Below are 21,188 nucleotides of genomic sequence, written 5' to 3' on the forward strand. Positions count from 1 at the left end.
GGGTGTTATGCACTAACAATGAATCATGGAACACTTCATCTAAAACTAATGATGTAATATATGGGGATTAACATAAGAATAAAAAAAAAAAAAGATCACTCGCAGGCCCTAAAACAGTTTTTGCAAAATGCATATATTCCATTTTTGGTTCTGTTAATAGTTATAATCATTAAGTGTGCTTTCAACTATTTCCCTATAACATAAACATGCTCCAAGCATTTTGAAGACATTAATATCTTACTTCTTAGTCATCGATACATCACTGAGTAGTTACATGTAAAATAGTTTACATAACCAACCCTCTATTAATGAATAAATTTGTATCACTGTATCCAAGGTCAAATGACCATTTGCAAAGTTTTTATAGAGATGATTTATACATCAGACAAGGGCTGAATGTGAAACACTAAAATTCCGTTCTTCTTTGAGCCCGGTGTGAAATGCCACTGTGGTGTAGAAAGGATAAAATATGCTTAAGACCCTTGAGTCCTTGCAACTCTGGAGAGCCAGGAAAATACATGTGAAGCAAGCATACTGAAACCTGCATTTCCCCAGATGTGCATTTTTCCATGTTTTCCTGGATTCCATATTATTCTATGGTATATTAATATTCAATCAGAATATTAGTCTCTGTCTATCTTTTTGGCCCCTTCCACCTCATCTCAGCATTGGTAGTGGAAAAGAGATTAAAGAATAGGAAAATATGGAGAAAGAAGGAGGTAGAAGAAGAAGTCGACAAGAAACAAAAGAGCAAGTAGAGAGGAAAAGATAAATGTTAGATAACAAAGAAGAGACAGTTCTAAAAGAATCAGATAGGAACTTAATTCAAGTCATAGTCACTCTATCTAGGAAGCTCTTTTAAAAGAGGTTGTCCTTAAAATAGGATTTGAGTAGGCAGAAAACTGAGATCAAGAAGACACAGCATGTAAGACAATATTTTTATACCATTTTGCCTAGGGCATACAACACTAACCAGCATTTATTCATGCACTGTTTTAAGGCCTGAAGTTCTAAACTGATGAGAAAAAAACATCCCAAAATGGAGCAAAGGGAGCTTTCCTCTGTCAATTACATGCATCCACAGAATTCCCAAATTTAGAGATTCTGATGGCTTTGTCAGTAAAATGCCACTGATCTCTATTAATTTGATTTTTTAGTACACTTAAGCCTATATTTCCATAACAGATACAAATTTAAACTAAAATGTGCTTTATACATATATAAAAGAAATCACAGGGGAAATGGGGAAATTATTCAAGTTTCCACAGAAAGGCAACTTTTTTTTTTATTATACGTTTTAAAAACAAATGATTTTTTCCCTTGCCCTTTCTGAATTTGTAACTAAAAGATCATAGCAAGGATTGAAAATCTCAGGCTCTGTACACACACACACACACACACACACGCAACCAACAACGTGGCCAGCTAATCAAATTTGTGTTTGAATAAATCAAACTTCCCATAACCCAAATCAGCCATCAGTAAATATCACAATACTAAAACATTTCAGTAACATTCTGATTGGCAGTTCCTCTGTTTCAGCCCCCGCCCCCCGAAAATTTATGTATTTCTTACTTCAACTGAGTTGACTCATAGTCATTAGTAAGTCTAAAAGAAATTGCTACGCTTTCAGGTTCCAGGCAAAATTTCTTAATACACTGCAGAGTAAGTTTACTAATGACTTGCTAACATTACACAGAGAAAAGGAAGTCTGGCGAAACTGCTTAATATGTTTATATTTCTTGGCTCAATGTCACAAAATCAAGACGGCAAAAATAGTATATGAATAACTTCCCCAAACATAGTGATTCATACCCATCCTTAGCTTTCCTCCAAGTTCTCCCCGTATTTCTCAATTACACACCCATACACTCACCAGTCATAGCAAATATTGAATTGGTTGAAATCCATTTTCTTGAGAAACAGGAACCTGATAGAATTTCTTATATTTTTCTAAGCCAACTGGAATGATAGAGCTACCCTTTGACACCTGTCCAGTAGTTACTGCACAAAAATGCAATTAAGCCCCTTCCTCGGGCACTTCTCAGACTGATTTAAGAGTGTTACATCACAACCATCAGCACTGAAAATGAGCCTGGCATCTTTCCTCATGTTTTCTACATTAGTCATTCACATATGCTATATTGTTCAACTTCATTCACACAAGGATATCAATCTCAAGAGCATTTCAGAGCACAGCAACCTATGAAAAAGAAGATACTCCAAAATGCACATGATAAGCACAAGACTGGAGGGTCTTCTCTGCTCGGAGGCTGAGAGTATGAAGATGCCATTGCCCCCATTTAGTGGGGGATGGGTCAAATGCCTGGAGAGGTATCAAGTTGGCCCAACATCCTTAGTGATCTTCACTTCTGCTCCCAAACTCTTTCCAACCAAGCATGTGTTTATGCTGGTGGAATGAGCATGATAGGTTTAAATTGGGCAGAGAGAGAGAGAAATGCATAATCACATTAAAGCAACATGTAGTCTCTGAAGGGTCCAGAGTGTTGGCATCAGGAGATGACTGAATAGACCTGAATGTCACTCACTTTTTATTTTTAATCACCTGCTGTGCACCTATTGGGTGACCTGTAGGGTAGCTTTGTCTCCTTAAGTAACTATTTGAAACCGGCTGTGCAAGATCTGAGGTGCTTCACCATCTCATAAAATTAACCCTGTGAATATTATCAATATGGTATCACTTAACAGGAATCACATATATATTATTTACCTTCCACAAAAGCTGAGGCATAGAGAGGCTGAAGTTCAAAATAAGTAAACACAATAATTAACCTGGCAAACCACTATCTCATCTTGGTGATACAGTTTAGTTGTATTAGAGCTTTGGTTGCCTAGCATTGGACATAGTTGTCATTTATAGTATTATTTTTATATGAAAACATATGGGAACTCCCAAGCAATAAATACATTTATAAATAAAATTTTTAAAAGAATCCATTCATAAGTTTGAAGCTGGGTGAACATCTTGTTTATTTTATCCATATGTGTATAATGTATCCCAAATGGTCATGAGGTCTTGTCTTCAGTGTGTATGTCGCACACGGCGTATGTGTCTAGTGTAATGCTAACTGCTCAAGAATTGTTCGTGGCATATTTTGTGTTTACTGATTTCTAAGTACGCAAATGATCACTATTGTGAACACACAGGATAGAGCGCTAACTGCATACTACAGGTCATGGTGAAGAGAGTAAGACATTGCAGTAGCACTTGACACAACTAATCTCTTCCACCTTACAGCATGTCTTCACTTGGCCTACAGAACACCACACTCTCTAGCTTTCCTCCAGTCTCCCTGAATGATGTTTCATCCCCCTCACCTTTGAGCCTATGGTTCTGTCCTCCATCTGTCCACACTCCTAAGTGATTTCATTTGAACTCAAGGCTCTAAATATCATCAATGTGTGATAACCCCCAAATGTATTATTCATTTGGGACTACTTCCCTACCTGGATGTCTGAAAGGCAATTCAAAGCAATCATATGCCAAATTGAACCCTGAGCTCCTCCCTAAAGCCTGATTCACCTGAATTTTACTCTTGTCATTAACTGGCAACTTTATTTTTCCAGTTCTTAAGGCCCAAAACCTATGAGTCATTCTTCACTTTTTTCTCTCACACCTCATATCAAATCCCATTAGATTTACCTTCAAAATATCCCTTGACCACATCTCATCACATCCACTGCTTCTGTCCTCATCTAGACTACCAGGTTCCACCAGGGTTCTGACTTGGCCCACCTACATCTATTCCTCACAGGGTAACCAGAGTGATCCCTTTAAGTCATAAGTCAGATCATGTACTTGCTCTCCTCTCTACCTGGAATGCCTTCCCCCAGGTATTCACACGTCTATGCACAGGTGACTATCTTTCAGGTTGTGCTAAAATACCTGAATTCCTTCATTTCCCAATTTAATTAGCCACGGCAGCAATTCTCTATCATGTAACCTATATTACTTCTTCAAAACACTTAGAATTGTTTGAAATTACCTTATATGTCTATTAGTTTACTTATTTTTTTTGTTTCTATAATTATAAGAATCTCACTTGAGTTGTTCATAAAACCCATAACCTCAAGGGAGGTGATATCAGCAAAATGGTGAAAGAGGAAGCCCCAGATCCTCCTCCTCCAACAGAGATACTGGTTCAACAATGCACAGACCAATTCCCTTAATGAGAAATCCAGAAATCGGTTAAGAGGCTCCTGAACTCCAAATGAGCACAAAACCAGTCACATCAAAGCTGGTAGAAAAATTCATGGCCCTTATTCACAATAGTCCTTCCACAGTTCAGCATGGTCCAATAGGGAGAAAACTCCCAGCCCTCAGCTTCTCCCTGGCGAGGCAAGAGTTGGAACATGCATCAAATGTTTGGGGGCACTGCCCAAGGGGATTGTTTTTTGCCTTGCCTCTGTCAGAGCACTGATGGGGCTTGGCTCACTCTAAGATGCCTGGGGGACAATGAGAACACAAGTGACCTGGGCAGCTTGCGTCTGCTCCAGAGGACCCAGGGTGTAGCAGGCAGAGGCCAATAGAGCTTGGCAACCTCTCTCTCAGGGGAAAAGGGAAGAGTGGAGCATATGTTCAACACTCTGATTTTTGGAGAGGCTACCCAAAGGATTGGTTTTTGTCTCGCCCAACTCAAAGCACAGACTGATGGGGATGCAGCCTACTCTGAAAACCTCAGGACCACAGAGAATAACAAAAACCTGGGAGGCTTGCAGCAGCTCTGGAAAAACTGCAATACTGCAGACAGACACCAGAGGTAGCAAGAGATTACAAGCTCCTGAAAAAAGAAACTGGCAAATCCATGTAATTGGGAATTTACATGCACAAGTCCAGAGAAACCCATCCACAGAAAAAGTCTAAGAGGCCTGCAGAATCTCAAGCTGGGCTGATTGAAGAAAGCTTTTCTCTATACATAGTCAGTTTGTAAAGACTGAGAGAGGTGGCTGCTTTATCAAATGGGTAGATCACAACACAAAGTTATAAGGCATATGAAGAAACAGGGAAGCATGGTTCAATCAAAGGAACAAAATAAATGTCCAGAAACAAAGGTATATGAATTACCTCAAAGAATTGAAAAGAACCATTGCAAAGTGTTCAATGGGTTCAGAAAACAATGAGAAAATAGACAAAGAGATGGAAAATATAGAAAAGAAGCAAACAGAAACTTAGGAGCCGGAGAATACAATAACCCAACTGGAAAATTTCTAGAAGAATTCAACAGCAGACATGATTGAGCAGCAGAACCAGGGAACTCCCAGGCAAGACATTTGAAATTATCCAGTCAAATAAAAAAAAAAAAAAAAGAGAGAGAGAGATGAAAAAGAGTGAAGAAAGTTTAAGGGATTTATGGACTACCATCAAGCACACCAATATACACCCAAAGTCCCAGATGTAGAAGAAAGAAAGAGGCAAAGAGCTTATTTGAAGAAATAATGGCTGAAAACTTCCTAAATCTGAAGAAGAAAATGGACATGCAGATTCAAGAAGACCAAAAGACTCCAAATAGAATGAATTACAGAAGTCCACACCAAGATACATATGATCAAATTGTCAAAAGTCAAAGACAAAGAGGGAACTTTAACAGCAGCAAGAGGAAAGTGACTCAACACATGCAAGTGTGCCCCCATAATTTTATTTTAATATTTAATATTTATTTTATATATTAGCATATTTCTCAGCAGAAGACTTGCAGGGCAGAAAAGAATGGGATGATATATTCAAAGTGCTGAAAGAAAAAATTGCCACCCAAGTGTACTATACCTGGTAAAACTATACTTCAAAAATGAAACATACTTTCCCAAATAAACAAAAGCTTATGGAGTACATCACCCCTTCACCTGCCTTATGAGAGATGTTAAAGGGAGTCCTTCAAGTTAAAGTAAAAGGACGTTAAAGAGGAACAAGAAAGAAAGCACACAAAAGTATAAACTTAACTGGTAAAGGTAAATAGGTTGATAAATAGAGAGTACTACTGAACTGTAACGGTGATGTATAAATCATTTTTAATTCTGATGTAGAGGTTAAAACATAAGAGTATAAAAAATAACTATAACTAAAAGATATATTCATGGATACAAAATAAAAAATGTAATTTGTGACCTCAATAACACCAAGTGGTTGGGGGGTGGGAGAAAAGGAAGAGTTTGGTATGTAATTGAAATTAAGTTGTTATCAGCTTAAATTAGTCTTGTAATGACAAGATATTTTATATAAAAACCATGAACACCACAAAGAAAATACCTATAGAAGATTTTCAAAAGAAAGAGAAAGAAATAAAAAAAATATATCATTACCAAAAAAAAATCAGCCAAAACAAAGACGACGGCAAAAGATGAAAAGAGTAACAAAAAAGTTATAAGACAAACAGGATACAATTAACAAAATATTAATAGTAAGTTCTTTCCTATTAATAATTATCTTAAATGTAGATGGATTCAAAGATATAGTCAAAAGATAGGGAGTGGCTGAATGGATTTTTTTAAAAAAATTCGACAATAACATTCTGTTAATAAGAAGCTACTTTAGATTTAAGGTGGTACCTAGGCTGAAAATGAAAAAGTAGAAAACAGATTTTCCATGCAAATGGTAACCAAAAGACAGCATGTGTGGTCATGCTTTTATCAGACAATATAGATTTTAATTCAAAAACTGTCACAAACAACAAAGAAGGGCATTATAAAATGATAAAAATTCCGTAAGAAGATGTAAGAATTATAAATATATATGCACCCAACATCAGAGTGCCCAAATATATCAAACAACCACTGACAGGACTGAAAAGAGAAATAGACAGCAACACTGTTATAGCAGGAGTTTTCAATGCCCCACTTTCAATAGTGGATTGAATACCCAGACAAAAGACCAATAAGGAAACAGAGGACATGAACAACATGTAACCCAAATGGGCCTAACAGACATATATAGAACATATCACTCAACAGAAAGTACAAAAAAACAAAAAACACATGTTTTTCTCAAGCACACATGGAACCTTCTCCAGAACAGATCACATGTTAGGTTGCAAAAAAAGTCTTAACAAATTCAAGACTGAAATCATACCAAGTATCTTTTCTGACCAAGTATCTTTTCTATTTTCTGAATGAAACTAGAAATCAACAGCAGTAGGAAAGCTGGAAAATTCACAATTATGTGGAAATTAACCAACACACTCCTAGACAACCAATGGGTCAAAGAAGAATCAAAAAGAGAAATTAAAAAATGTCCCTAGGGGTGCCGAGGTGGCTCAATCGTTAAGTGTTTGCCTTCAGCTCGGGTCATGATCCCAGGGTCCTGGGATCAAGCCCTGCATCAGGCTCCTTGCTTGGCAGGAAGCCTGCTTCTCCCTCTCCCACTCCCCCTTCTTGTGTTCCTGCTCTTGCTATCTATCTCTCTGTCAAATAAATAAATAAAATCTAAAGAAAAAAAAAAAAAGAAAAGAAAATGTCCTGAGACAAATGGAAATGAAAACATAGCCTAAGGGACTCCTGGGTGGCTCATTCGGTTAAGCGGCTGCCTTCGGCTCAGGTCATGCTCCCAGGGTCCTGGGATCAAGTCCCGCATTGGGCTCCTTACTCAGCTCTCCCTCTGCCTGCAGCTCCCCCTGCTTGTACTCTTGCTCATTCTCTCTCAGCTGTGCTCTCTCTAGCAAATAAATAAAATCTTTAAAAAAAAAAAAAGAAAACATAACATAATAGAACATATGAGCTGTAGCAAAATAGTACTAAGAGGAAAGTCTACAGTGGTAAACTATATTAAAAAAGAAAGATCTCAAATAAAGAACCTAACTTTCCACTTCAAAGAACCAGAAAAAGAACAAACTAAACTCAAAGTTACCAGAAAGAAGGAAATAATAAAGATTAGAGCAGAAATAAGTGAAATAGAGAATTAAAATAACAAAAATAAGAGTTTTTTTTGAAAAGATAAAAGAAATGGACAAACCTTGTTAGATGAAGAAAAAAGTAAGAAATCTCAAATTAAATAAAATCAGAAATAAAAGAGTAAACATCACAACCAATGCCACAGATATACAAAGGATTAAAAGAGATTACTATGAAAAATTATTCTCAACTTAGAAGAAATAAATTCCTAGAAACAATCTACCAACACTAAATCATGAGAAAACAAAATACGTACATACCTAAATTAGTATGAAGATTGAATCAGTGATCAAAACCTCCCAACAAAGAAAAGCTGAGGACCAGAGGATTCACTGATGAATTCTACCACAAAGAATTAACACAAATCCTTCTCAGACTGTTTCAAAAAATTGAAAAAGAGGGAACTTTTCCAAATTCATTTTACAAAAGCAGCATTACTCTGATATCAAAGCCAGACAAAGACACTACAAAAACAAAAACAAAAACAAAAACTACAGGCCAAGATCCCTGATAAATATAGATGCAAACATCTTCAACAAAATACTTGCAAATTGAATTCAACAGCACATTAAAAGGATCATACACCATGACCAATTGGGATCTATTGCTGTGATGCAAAGATGTTTCAGTACATGAAAATTCATCAGTATGATACACTGCATTGACAGAACAAAGGATAAAAATCACATGATCATCTCTAGAGGGAAAGCATTTGACAAAATTCAATACCCTTTATGATAAAAATTCTCATCAAACTAGAAGTAGAAGAAGATTACCTCAACATAATACAGGCCACATATGAAAAGTCCACTCCTAATACTATACTCAACAATGAAAAACTGAAAGTTTTCTTCTAAGATCAGGAACAAAGCATAAAACTCACTCTGACTACTTCTATTCAACATACTACTAGAAGTCCTTGCTAGAGTAACTAAGCAAGAAAAAGAAATACAAGGCATTCAAATTGGAAAGGAAGAAGTAAAAGTATCTCTGTTCAAATTACATGATCTTATATGTTAAGAAATTAATTCAGCAAAGTTACAGAATACAAAATCAACAGAAGAATCAGTGTGTTTCTATACTAATAGTGAACAATTCAAAAGGAAATTAAGAAAACATTTCCATTTACAATAGCATCAAAAGGAATAAAATACTTAAGAGTAAATGTAACCAAAGAAGTGAATAATTTGTATAATAAAATATTACATTTGCTTAAAGAAATTAAAGAAGACAATTAAATAGAAAGGAATCCTAGGTTCATGGATTAGAAGACGTTATATTGTTAAAATGTCCATATTGCCCCAAATGATCTACAGATTCAATGCAATCCCTATCAAAATCTGAATGGCAGTTTTTGCAGGAAAAAAATCCTAAAAATCATATGGAACTACAAAGGACCCCACATAGCCAAAACAATCTTGAGAAAGAACAAAGCCGAAGGCCTCACACTTCCTGATTTCAAAACATATTACAAAGCTACATTAATCAAAATAGTATGGTACTGGCACAAAGACACATATAGACCAACATTACAGAACAGAGCCCAGAAATAAATCCATACATATATGGTCAAATATGGTCAAATGATCTTCAACAAGACTATCAAGATTATAAATGGGGAAAGGATAGTTTTTTTAGTAAATAGTGCTGGGAAAACTGAACATCTATGTACAAGAGAATAAAACTGGACCTTTACCTTGCATTATATACAAACATCAACTCAAAATGGATTAAAGACTTAAGTGTAAGACCTGAAACTATAAAACTCTTGGAATAAAACATAGGAGACAAGCTTCATAACACTGGTCTTGGCAATGTTTCTTGGAAATGTTGCCAAAAGTGCAGGCAACAAAGAAAAAATAGACAAGTGGGACTTCATTAAATTAAAAAGCTTCCCAGCAAAGCAAACAATCCATGGAGTGAAAAGTAAACCTATAGAATGGGAGAAAATATTTGCAAGCCATATATCTGAAAAAAGGCTAATTATATCCAAAATATATAAGGAATTCCTACAACTCAATAGCAAAAAACCCCAAATAACTTGAATAAAAAGAAATGAGCAAAGGACTTGATTAGACATTTATCAGAAAATAATATAAAAATGGTCAACAGGTATATGAAAAAATGCTCAACATCGCTCATCATCAGGGACATGCAAATCAAAACCACAATAAGATATCACCTTATATCTCGTAGGATGGCCATTATCAAAACAAACAAAAAACAGAACAAAACAAGAGCTAGCAAAGACTTAGAGAAACTGGAACACTTGAGCACTATTGGTAGGAATCTAAAATGGAGCAGCCGCTATAGAAAATAGTGAGGATGTTCCTCAAAAATTAAAAATAGAACTAGCTTCTGGTACAATAATCCCACTTCCAAATATTTATCCAAAAGAATTGAAAAGAGGATCTCAAAGAAATATTTGCATATTCATTATAGTATTATTCACAATAGTCAAGAGGTAAAAAGAATTGAAATGTCTATCAATGGACCAATGGATAAAGAAAATATGGAACATACATACAATGGAATATTATCCAGCCTTAAAAAAGAAGGAAATCCTGTTACACCCTACAACATGGATGAAGCTTTGAGGACATTATGCTAAGTGAAATAAGCCAGTCACAACAGGACAAACGCTTAATGATTCCATTTATATGAGGTATCTAAAGTAGTCAAAGTCATAGAAGCAGAAGGTAGGAGAGACTATGGACTCCGAGAAACAAACTGAGGGTTCTACAGGGGAGAGGGGTGGGAGGATGGGTTAGACTGATGATGGGTATTAAAGAGGGCACGTACTGAATAGAGCACTGGATGTTATATGCAAACAATGAATCATGGAACAATACATCAAAAACTAATGATGTAATGTATGGTGATTAACATAACATAATAAAAAAAACAAAACAAAAAAGAAGCAGAAGGTAGAATGATGTCTGCCAGGGGCTGGGGGGAGGGGAAAATGTGGAGCTGCTGTTTGACGTGTATAGAGTTTCAGTGAAGGAAGATGAAATCTGCTGTACAATATTGTGCTTATAGTTAACAATACTTTACTATGCACTTAAAAATTTGTTAACAGGGTAGATCTAACATGTTATTTACCACAATAAAAGAATGAAATAAAAGATAAAATCCCTGACGTCGAAGAATAGTTTTAAAAGACTACAATACATCCATAAAATGGCTTACTACAAAGCCTTTAAAAAGGGATTCCATAAATCTATAGTTAAAGAGATATATATATCACATATGACAAAGTGAGACAACAAGGATATAAAATATGTATTATAAAATATAATTTTGAGAGGGGAAAAAAACCCATGGTCTAATACAGGGCCAGGTACGCAACAGTAAGAATTCAATAAATATTCATTTAACGTGTGGAATTCATGGAATTTCCATTCATTTATCAGACAAAATTTTAAAAAAAATCTAAGTTGTTTTGCTTCTCTTTTCCTAATGCATTTTGGTTTATCACCCTTTCATTGAAAGGCTTAATCTTGAAAAAACCCATGTATAACTTTTTCTGGCAACTTTGGTGGCCAGAAGTTTCATGAGGACACTGCTCACTTTCATTTTCCTCCAGATTCAGGATTTCCCTAATCTTAAAATTCTGAGATTTTCATTCATGCATTAAGAGGCAGCAAAGCAATGGTAGCAGGAAACCTGAGGTGATAAATACAGAAGCATGAGTCATATCTCTGTGGGTCCACAGACTGTAGGCAAAGTGCAGCTCCAGAGGGCAAAGAATAAAATATCTTGATCACTTACTTCAACAAAATAAAAAATGTTAGAATAGCAGCCCTGATCTTAGCAACATGTTGATATTTACAAGAGTGAGGGGAAAAAAAGAGAAACTGGTGGAAGGGACAAGTTTGGTGAACTAGAAGTCATGGACCCAGTGGTTGCTCTTTCACTAACTAGTAGTACACTCTTAGGAAAATGATTTAATAGTTTGTTTTCTTAGTTCTGAAATAACAGAGTTTGATGAAGCAATAGGTACTGTAGATTCCACGTTCTAAATTCAATGAGTGTATTCCTTAAAATGTTATATGCAAACAATTCAAAATGCATTATGATAAAGTTTTGCTGATGCTTTCTATAACTCCCTCCCTTTTAGATACATTTACCCCTTGTGCTTCTTCTTCGCATTTTCTTTTAGACTCTAAGACTCATATCTCATCCTATAGATGAGAGTAACTTATTTTTTTTTCTTCTCCCTCAAGAAGAAGGGAATCTCATTTAGGTCCCTATCAAGAAGGCTACCTGAAACAATGTAATCCTGCATCAGGAAAGAATCACATGAATGAAACACAAATGCAAACACCCAAACATACACACAAGCTCTCTGCGGATCAAGAAATAATAAGGTCGTGAGGTGCTGAGTAATGGAAAATAAGGCAGGAGTTCCTGTCCTATTAAAAAATACTTTTTGCCTAACAGCACAGTACAGCATCTAAGAAAAATATGCCTCAAGAATGACATCATTATTATAAAATAAGATTATTGACAATTTTAATTAAACCAAATCATTTAAAACTAGCCTCATGAAATAGATTTTCAGGCCAGCTCAAAGCAAGAGCCAAATGTCATCATCTGATAAAACATCTTCCAGAAATGAAAACATTGTGTGTGAAGCTTTGGAACTTGTTAACCAGAGAATAAAAGGGAAAATCTGTATTTATTAAGGGAAAAGTAATTACCCAATCATTTATAGTCACATGTAAGCTGTAACATGCCCAAAAATATCAATCGGGTTATGGAAGGGTTTAAATTAAAAAAACAAAATTTAAAAGATAGTAAAATAAAAAATCTTTTATCCTAAAAGAGAATTTATTTTGAAAAAATTAAAATAAAATAAATGCTTCTGCAACACAGAGCCCATGCAAAAGATTCATCTAGCAATTATCTGTGCTCATTAAAATTATCTTCTTCTCAAGGAATCTTAGACATATTGAATTGAACATCTAGTATCAACTTCAGAACCCTCAACCAGCCACCTCCCTTCTCTCTTTATCTTCCCCAAAAGTACACACTTACCTGGATCATCACCCTTGAGCACCTCTTCCTGAAAGCTGAGAAGAGAGGAGTCTTCTCCTACTAGCCCAAACCCTGTCTGTCCCCTCTCAGGCTAACTCTTTAAGATTCTTTCCAAAAATCAACTTTCATTAAAACATCTTCAACTAATCTTTCTATTTTTATTTGCTCTCATCTCCCTACCAAGTCACCAGACTATTGACCTAGCACAAATATGACATACTCTGTTTCCTTCTAAAATTTTCTATTTGTTGATCTCCCATTGCACATAAAACCTAGACTGCTTATCAAGCCTACAAGGTTCTGGCCTGCTTCCCTCACATCACTAATGATGTCCTAACCACACCAGTGTTCGCATGGGCCCTAGAACACACCAAGAATGCTCTCACCTCTGCATTTGCTGCCTTCTCTTCCTGGAACACTTCCCCGCACCCCTAAAGATCTTCACATGAATAACTCTCCCTCATTCAGACTTCATCCCGAATATCCCCTCTCCAAGAGAAAGCTCATCTGAACACAGCCATTCTAGAGGAGCCCCGCCTCATCATTCTGTCTCATGAGGCCAATGTTTAGTCTTCAGAACATCTGCACTGTCTGAAATTATGTTGTTCAGGCGTTTCTTTGTAGTTACTAACGCTAGCATAGCAGCTTCATGAAAATACGACTCTTGTCAGTCCTGCTGTGTCATAATCTGTGTGGATTATACCCCCTGCTTGGCACAATTTCTTTCAAAACATATTACATACAGAATAAATAAATGAATGAATGTGCATTTTAACTACTTCTTCCTTTAGAGGAATAGACCTTCCCACCAACTGTCTTACCTCAGGTCTCTACAAGCACTAATATGTTATCTGAACATGATAGGTGAACACAAAAATATTTCTGAGTGAGGAGGATTCAGAAAAAGAACTCAGAATGTTCAGTGTGTGGCCAAATGTCCAAAAAAAAAAAAATCAGATTCAGAAAACTATGTCATAGATCGATTCTCTTTTTTTCTTGTATGAATGATAAGCTATTTTGTCCCATGATTAAATGTACGTTTGTCATACAAAATTTTATTTTATTCGCCCAGGAATATTTAAATTCTCTTATGGACTGTTATGCAATTAACAGTGTAAATTTTGTTTTACCTAAGAGAAACACAATCTCCAAAGCAAGCTTTAACATCAAGGGTAAGAAGACATCTGCCATATTCACTAGCTTCTTTGCTTAAGAAACACCTAGGGCCTGATCATATGAGATGCTGCTGTATGAAAATATGCTGCCCATTAAAGATCCTAGTTTGTAAGCATTTCCATGGCCATTTTAAAGAAAATAAGACCTTCCCTTTATTCTCCATGCAAAATAAAATATAAGAACTCTAAATCCATGTAATGACTCTGCTTCTCTTTTCTAGTCTATATGGGCTTGCCCTGCTTGGAAATCTGTTAGTGAATCCTGACCACACTGTCAACCTGATGGGAACACACACAGCACCACAGATCCACAGCATGATGACTCTTGGGTTAACAGAAGACCTCCCTGAGAACTCCCCTTTGAATCTAGAGGAGAAGTGAGGTATCTCTGCTCTCAGGGTTAACACCAAAATATCTAAATGGACAGAAACAAGTGCCTTTTCACCTATAAATTTCAGAATCCACTTCCCTGGTACCATTAATATCACCCTGGTGCTGAAAGCATTTCATATCCAAAGCATTTCATATCCACTGTATCTGTCACTTAGATCAAATCTTTTCTAACCAACCTCTATAGTATATGAATAATAGTGACAGGAAGGGAGACTTTTTCATTTGTTCAAGAGGAACACGTCCTGTTTTAGCAATTATGAGTTTCTGATGAATCCCCATATTCCTCTAAGTGAGTTTTAGCAAAATAAGAACAGATGTGTAACTGTAAAAAAGGAACTTTACAATAGTCAAGAAACTATGCTGGGACCCTAAAAATAGAAAATTTAAGAGTTAAAGGCTCTTTTCCCTGCAATGTGCATCAATGTAAGCCATGTGATCATGTGATGGTGTCTACGGAGATTCTTTTCCTTTTTCACAGTCCTGATGTTCATTGCTTTGCTTATTTCTCAAAGCTCCCTTCACTGCTTCAGCACCAGAGAACACATTATACTTCACAAGCATCTGGGAAATTCCTTAGACACCCCTAAAAGGAACATATACTTTTCAACATAACAGTCTTCAAATATTGGCATTTTTACTCAACATTATTATAGAGCTAATTAGAGCTCTATCACATATAATAATAAATTCTAATTAAACTGGAGTTTTCTGAGCAAAACTAAAGGCAATATGAAATGAAAGCAATAAAGGACACCTCTGAAAACACATGCAAGCTAACTGATCGTAGGGGGAAAATACAGCCATTCTACATAGAGAAACTATGTTTTACCAGTCAAATAGGTATTGTATGGGGAGTACATAAGAACATAAGAAAATGAATTCACAAAATGTTAAGTAGTCATAAAAACATTATATACTGAAGACTGATAAAAATTGATCCATTATATAAAAATGTTTGGTTACAGGGGCACCTGGGTGGCTCAGTCGATTAAGTGTCCGACTCTTGCTTTCAGCTCAGGACATGATCTCAGGGTTGTAGGGTCGAGCCCTGTGTCGGGCTCCAGGCTCAGCGTGGAGTCTTCTGGAGTCTTTTTTTTCTCTCCCTCTTGCCTTGCCCCTCCCCCTGCTTGCACATACTCTCTCTCTCTAAATAAATAAAATCTTTAAATAAGAGGTTTTAATGGTTTTTAAAAATGTATATTAAATAAATATATATTTAAAGGGATCAATGTAAATCTAGGTATCTACTATGCAATATTTTAATTCAACACTAAAAAGTGTGGGAATATCATCATGATCCTGAAGATTGTGAAATGCCAATGTTCAATTAAATTTTTAAAACCTCGCAAGCCTGGGTGAAAAGGCATGCAAAGTACAAATGAGGGTTGAGATTCATCCTCATTAAGTGAAAACTAATGGATTTGGGAGAAAAATAAACCAGGCTCCCCTTTTCAAATAGTGTTTTCAATAACCTAGAAGAAGCCTCTGGAGCCCCTGGAACTCTGCCTGAGGACATTATCCAACAACGCCAACACAGAAAACACCAGACATCACCAGAGAGGTAATAGAAATAAAACGGGGGAAGAAAAGGAAAAAGAAAGAATTAAAACAGGAAGCCACTCTTGTGCAAAAGTATGATCCCTCCTCTTCTGGAATACTGCCCACAGCTCAAATCGACACTTACCAAAGTTTTAACAGAGCAGAAAGCAGTTCAAAAAAAGATAAGTAAAATAATCAAGGGGCCACTCTAAGTGCTAAGGAAGAGATTACAAAACAAGACTATTAAGAAAGCAGAGACCCAAGACACACATCATCGTAGATTATCAATGCCTACGGAGCTGACTGAGAATGAATTCTATATGTGGTAGGGGATAAAAATAAGAAAGGTAAGGTGGCTATCTTTAGAAGGGAATTACGTGACTTAGTTCACAAAATTCACCAGGCAAATGGCCTAAAACTTTAAAAAGGATGTAATTTTATGAAAGGTCAAATGAAAAGAGAAACTTTATTGAGAAGCAGGTATGACACATATCAAGAGAAGGTACACGCTGAAATGTGGTCAAATGCAAACAGTCCAGAGAAGTAAGTTTATGAATATTAGATCCATGCCAGATTTTTCATAATGTCATGATGCTCAGGGTACAGTCATCCCTTCTAAAGCTGGTTTTATAAAGGGAACTCTGGTACTGTTTTCAAATGTCCCTTGGTAGCATAGTTAAGGGCAGAAATACTGAGCTAGATGAACTACTGTTTACTGTTCTTGATCCAGCCAAGATATACAAATGTTCAGAAAAATAAAGGGCAGAGAAACAGCTGAAAGAGATTTAAAAATATCATCTAATTCTCTTACTGATAAGGATATTACCTAAACTATGTGGATATTTAAACAATATCTAAAGTCAAGGCTTGAAATATTCCCAAAGCATCCCCTACACAACACTAAGCAAAAAATGGAGGTGGTAAAATGACACGCATACGTGATCCCATGCATATAAAATTCTGTGTGGAAATATGTATGTCTGTATGTGTGTGTACACACACACACACGCACACACATACATGAAAGGTCTTGGCCAACTCTAGGTAGAGGGGATTTCAGATATTTGCTCTTTTCTTTGTACCTTCTTATATTACTTGGATTTTGTACAGGACACTTTTGTTACTTTGTGAACATCAGAAAGCAAGAAGGGGGTAAAAACTCTTGTAATCCTACAAGAAGAATGTTAACTTGTTGTGTCCCTGCGACTATTTCCCTTTGCTCCTCCTCCTTCCTTCTCCTCGATCCATCTCTTCCTTCCAGGTAAGAATTCTCCAGCTTGAAATCGCCTTCCCTGATTTACATCACCTGTTCATGCCTCAGCACGACTAGCGCCCCGCCATACAAGTTTAAGCATAATATTTTAGTTGCTCATTTGGGGCCTCCTTATTGGGCTCTAGTTTTCCACGACTATATACTTTGCACTCACAACTACAGACCTGCTGGGTCTTCCACTGCTGACCTTTGCTAGTAGGAGCCCAGAGCAAAAAGATGCACCAGCAACTCAAAATGCAGAGAGTGCATCCTAGGCGCAAGGGCTGGAAATCTGATTTGCTTGGTAGGAATACGAGAGGAGCCCAGGTTGAGAAAACACAACAAAATAATGTAGTTTCTAGAGAAGTCTTTTGGTACAGGGGAAACAAGCTCTAGAGTCACCTGAACAGCAGCTCTGCTATCTTAATGCTTGCTGTGCAACTTGGAACATCTCAAGCTAAAAAGGCTAAGAGGGATTTGGGTTAAACATTCTGTCCCTCAGTTTATTTACCTGCAAAAGGGAGAGGATGAAGCCTAACCTGCTTCCTGACCAAACGAGAGAGAATGTATATGGCAGTACTTCTAGAAAGATGCATACTTGGACTAAAAATTTATTGGCTAGGGGCGCCTGGGTGGCTCAGTTGGTTAAGTGACTGCCTTCGGCTCAGGTCATGATCCCAGGGTCCTGGGATCGAGTCCCGCATCGGGCTCCCCCTGCTCTGCGGGGAGCCTGCTTCTCCCTCTGCCTCTGCCTGCCACTCACCCTGCTTGTGCTCTCTCTCTGTCAAATAAATAAATAAAATTTTTAAAAAAAAATTTATTGGCTAGCTATTACCATTAGACATTGTGTTGCACACATTCCTGTCTACGAGGAAGGCACTGGAGATGGAGTCAAAAGAAAGAATCTGATCAAGGTGCCATTTTGTCTCTTGCTGAACATTTTACAAGTGTGAACTAAAAAATATATATATCTAAGATATGTGGGAATTAAATAATATATCTTGAAGTGTAAGAGTACAAATCTATGATTAAATACAAACATGTTCTAAGAATTTTAAAGCCATCATCCTAATAGCTATTAACAGATCTACACTGGTCAAATTTCTAATAGTATTTGAGCTTTACATTTGCGTCCTGTTTTTAGCTTAGACTAAATAAATCCTCAGTCAAAAAATACTCTTCACTGTCTTCCAATGCATATGGATAGTACTTTCTCTCATTCTCAAATAACCATTCCAGCCATCAAATAATGTTCTAGCCATTGTTTTCTTTAATTAATTTTTTGATGTAGTGTTCCATGATTCATTGTGTATAACACCCAGTGCTCCATTCAATAAGTGCCCTCTTTATACCCATCACCAGGCTAACCCATCTCCCCAGCTAGAACCCTCAGTTTGTTTCTCAGAGTCCATAGTCTCTCATGGTTCGTCTCCCCCTCCGATGTTTTTAAGTAATATTGCTTTTTAATCACATCAGTTTGAGTAGTATTTTATTAATATACAATACTCACATAGCACTTTTCTTTCTTTCTTTCTCTCTCCCTCTCCTTCTCCTTCTCTCTCTCTCTTTCTTTCTTTCACCAATATTAACTAGTTAATCTTCATATAGACTTTGGAGATAAAATCATCTCCTGACAAACTACTTAAATGCTTTATTATAAAAACCTAAGTATAGTTAGGAAACAGTGTATGAAAATATTTCAATTGTTATTTGATGTACTTATATACGACACTCTGCAAGTCAAGACAGCATGAACATATGGACAGGAAAGGGAGGCAAACATGTTTGTTCACTACGACAGTAGTATGTGGGAGAGGCCTTGGGAAACTAGAAATGGACAAAGCTTTCTTAAGACTTCTGTAGCTCCCTTGATACATAAGTCCCTCTTGTAATTCTCAAGACAGCATTCCTGAATAATCATCATTTTGAAAGAGATTTAAAATAAAATAAAAGAGCTGGTCTTTTAAATGGCTCCTAATTAATCTGCTAAAATAATCCAGTCTACTATGTTGTCACACATCCAAGAAGTTTACACATTCTATTATCTGCAGTGCTTTTTCCAGAGATTAATCCAAAGGATAAGAAGAGTAAAGGCACTGATAAGAAAAGAAAGCCCTTTTAGAAGTTCTCTGGACTAGTTATTGGCATCTCAAATTTAACATGGCTGTGCTGGCTGGAATTTGCCGAGGCTGTTTTGCTGAAGTCCCTGCACGGAACTGTCCCCTGGTAAAATCGTGAGACATGTTGACCCAGAGTGTTGTTTTATAACTATGGCCGGTTGAGTGTCTGCGAGGTTAGGACCAGCTTGTCACACTGTTTATCGATAACAGCATGATGGATGATTTGCACCTGGTCTTGGTGAGACTCTCAGAAAGCTCTGCCACTGAGGCTGGCTACTTGGCAGGAACATGCCTTTGTGACCAGCAGGGTAGCAGAAATCCCAGCCAAGAGGTCATCTCGGGCTCCCTGGTTCTGAGGTATCCCATGCACATGTGGGTGGCTCTGATCAAAGAGAGAAGTATGTCCTGGCATGGCCTGGCAGAGGGAGGCCTTGGCTCTGATGCAAACTTTGCCCTGGGTGCACATCTTTATTGGGTGCTATTGGTACGTTCTATCATTTTCCTGCAATGGAGATCTGAAGTTCCTCTTACTTTTGGATCCTGTGAATCTCGCTCAATAATTGAACCCTGTCTAACTGCCACTCTTAATGCAATGCCCAACACTAAGAGCCTGACATCCTCGCCTCACGAGCGCCTCCTCTGCTCTTCCTCATGTCAGGAAAGTGGGAACTGTACTCTTCTAGTTGCCCAGGACAAAATTTGTTGGTGTTTTTCTTTGACTCCTCACCGTTGCCCTGCAATCTTGTCCACTGGCAAATCCCACTGGCTCTCCTTCTAAAATATACCCAGAATCTGACCATGTCTCAAAGCTCCCACTGCCACCACCTTGGTTCAAGCCCCCCTCATCTATCACCAGGATTATCACAACAGCCAAATAACAGTTCCCCCTGTTTCTGTCCGCGGCCAGCTGCAGTCCCTCCTCAACTCAGCAGCCAGAGTGATCCTGGGGAAACAAGCCAGCGCAGGACACTCATCTGCACCAGAAAGCCAACTCTATATTATAACTTACAAGGCCCTACAGGACTTGGCCCTCGTTACCTGCCTGATGTCATCTTGTACCACTCCCTCCTAGCATCCTTGCTGTTCCCGTCCCTGCCAGGGGCACTCTCTCTTCAGGGAGGGCCTCTCTACTGTGGATCTCTCTCTGCCTGAGTGTTGTTCCCTAGACAGCCACCCGGCTACTTTCCTTACTCCCTTTATACTCAAAAGTCGCTTATCATGTGTCTGTTAGCCATTTGTATGTCATCTTCAGAGAAGTGTCTGTTCATGTCTTCTGCACATTTTTTGACTTATTTGTTTTTTGTTCATCATCATTAGCCATCAGGGAAATTCAAATCAAAACCACATTGAAATACCTTATACCAGTTAGAATGGCAAAAATGGACAGGGAAAGAAACAACAAATGTTGGAGAGGTTGTGGAGAAAGGGGAACCCTCTTACACTGTTGGTGGGAAGGCAAGTTGGTACAGCCACTTTGGAAAACAGTGTGGAGGTGCCTCAAAAAATTAAATATAGAGCTACCCTATGACCCAGCAATTGCACTCCTGGGTATTTACCCCAAAGACACAGATGTAGTGAAAAGAAGGGCCATATGCACCCCAATGTTCATAGCAGCAATGTCTGCAATAGCCAAACTGTGGAAAGTGTCGAGATGCCCTTCAAGAGATGAATGGATAAAGAAGATGTGATCCATATATACAATGGAATATTACTCAGCCATCAGAAAGGATGAATACCCAACTTTTATATCAACATGGATGGGAC

General features: G+C 37.4%; 1 protein-coding gene across 3 annotated transcripts in view; it reads right to left on the reverse strand.

The window, feature by feature from the left end:
- The window catches only part of KCNK2 (potassium two pore domain channel subfamily K member 2), a 116,824-nt gene that overhangs the window by 86,275 nt on the left and 9,361 nt on the right, over positions 1-21,188 (reverse strand). The gene's annotated exons all lie outside the window — the stretch shown is intronic.

The sequence above is a fragment of the Leptonychotes weddellii genome, chromosome 6 (assembly GCF_054177405.1).
Source record: "Leptonychotes weddellii isolate Sample4059 chromosome 6, ASM5417740v2, whole genome shotgun sequence".
Classification (NCBI taxonomy): Eukaryota; Metazoa; Chordata; class Mammalia; order Carnivora; family Phocidae; genus Leptonychotes; species Leptonychotes weddellii.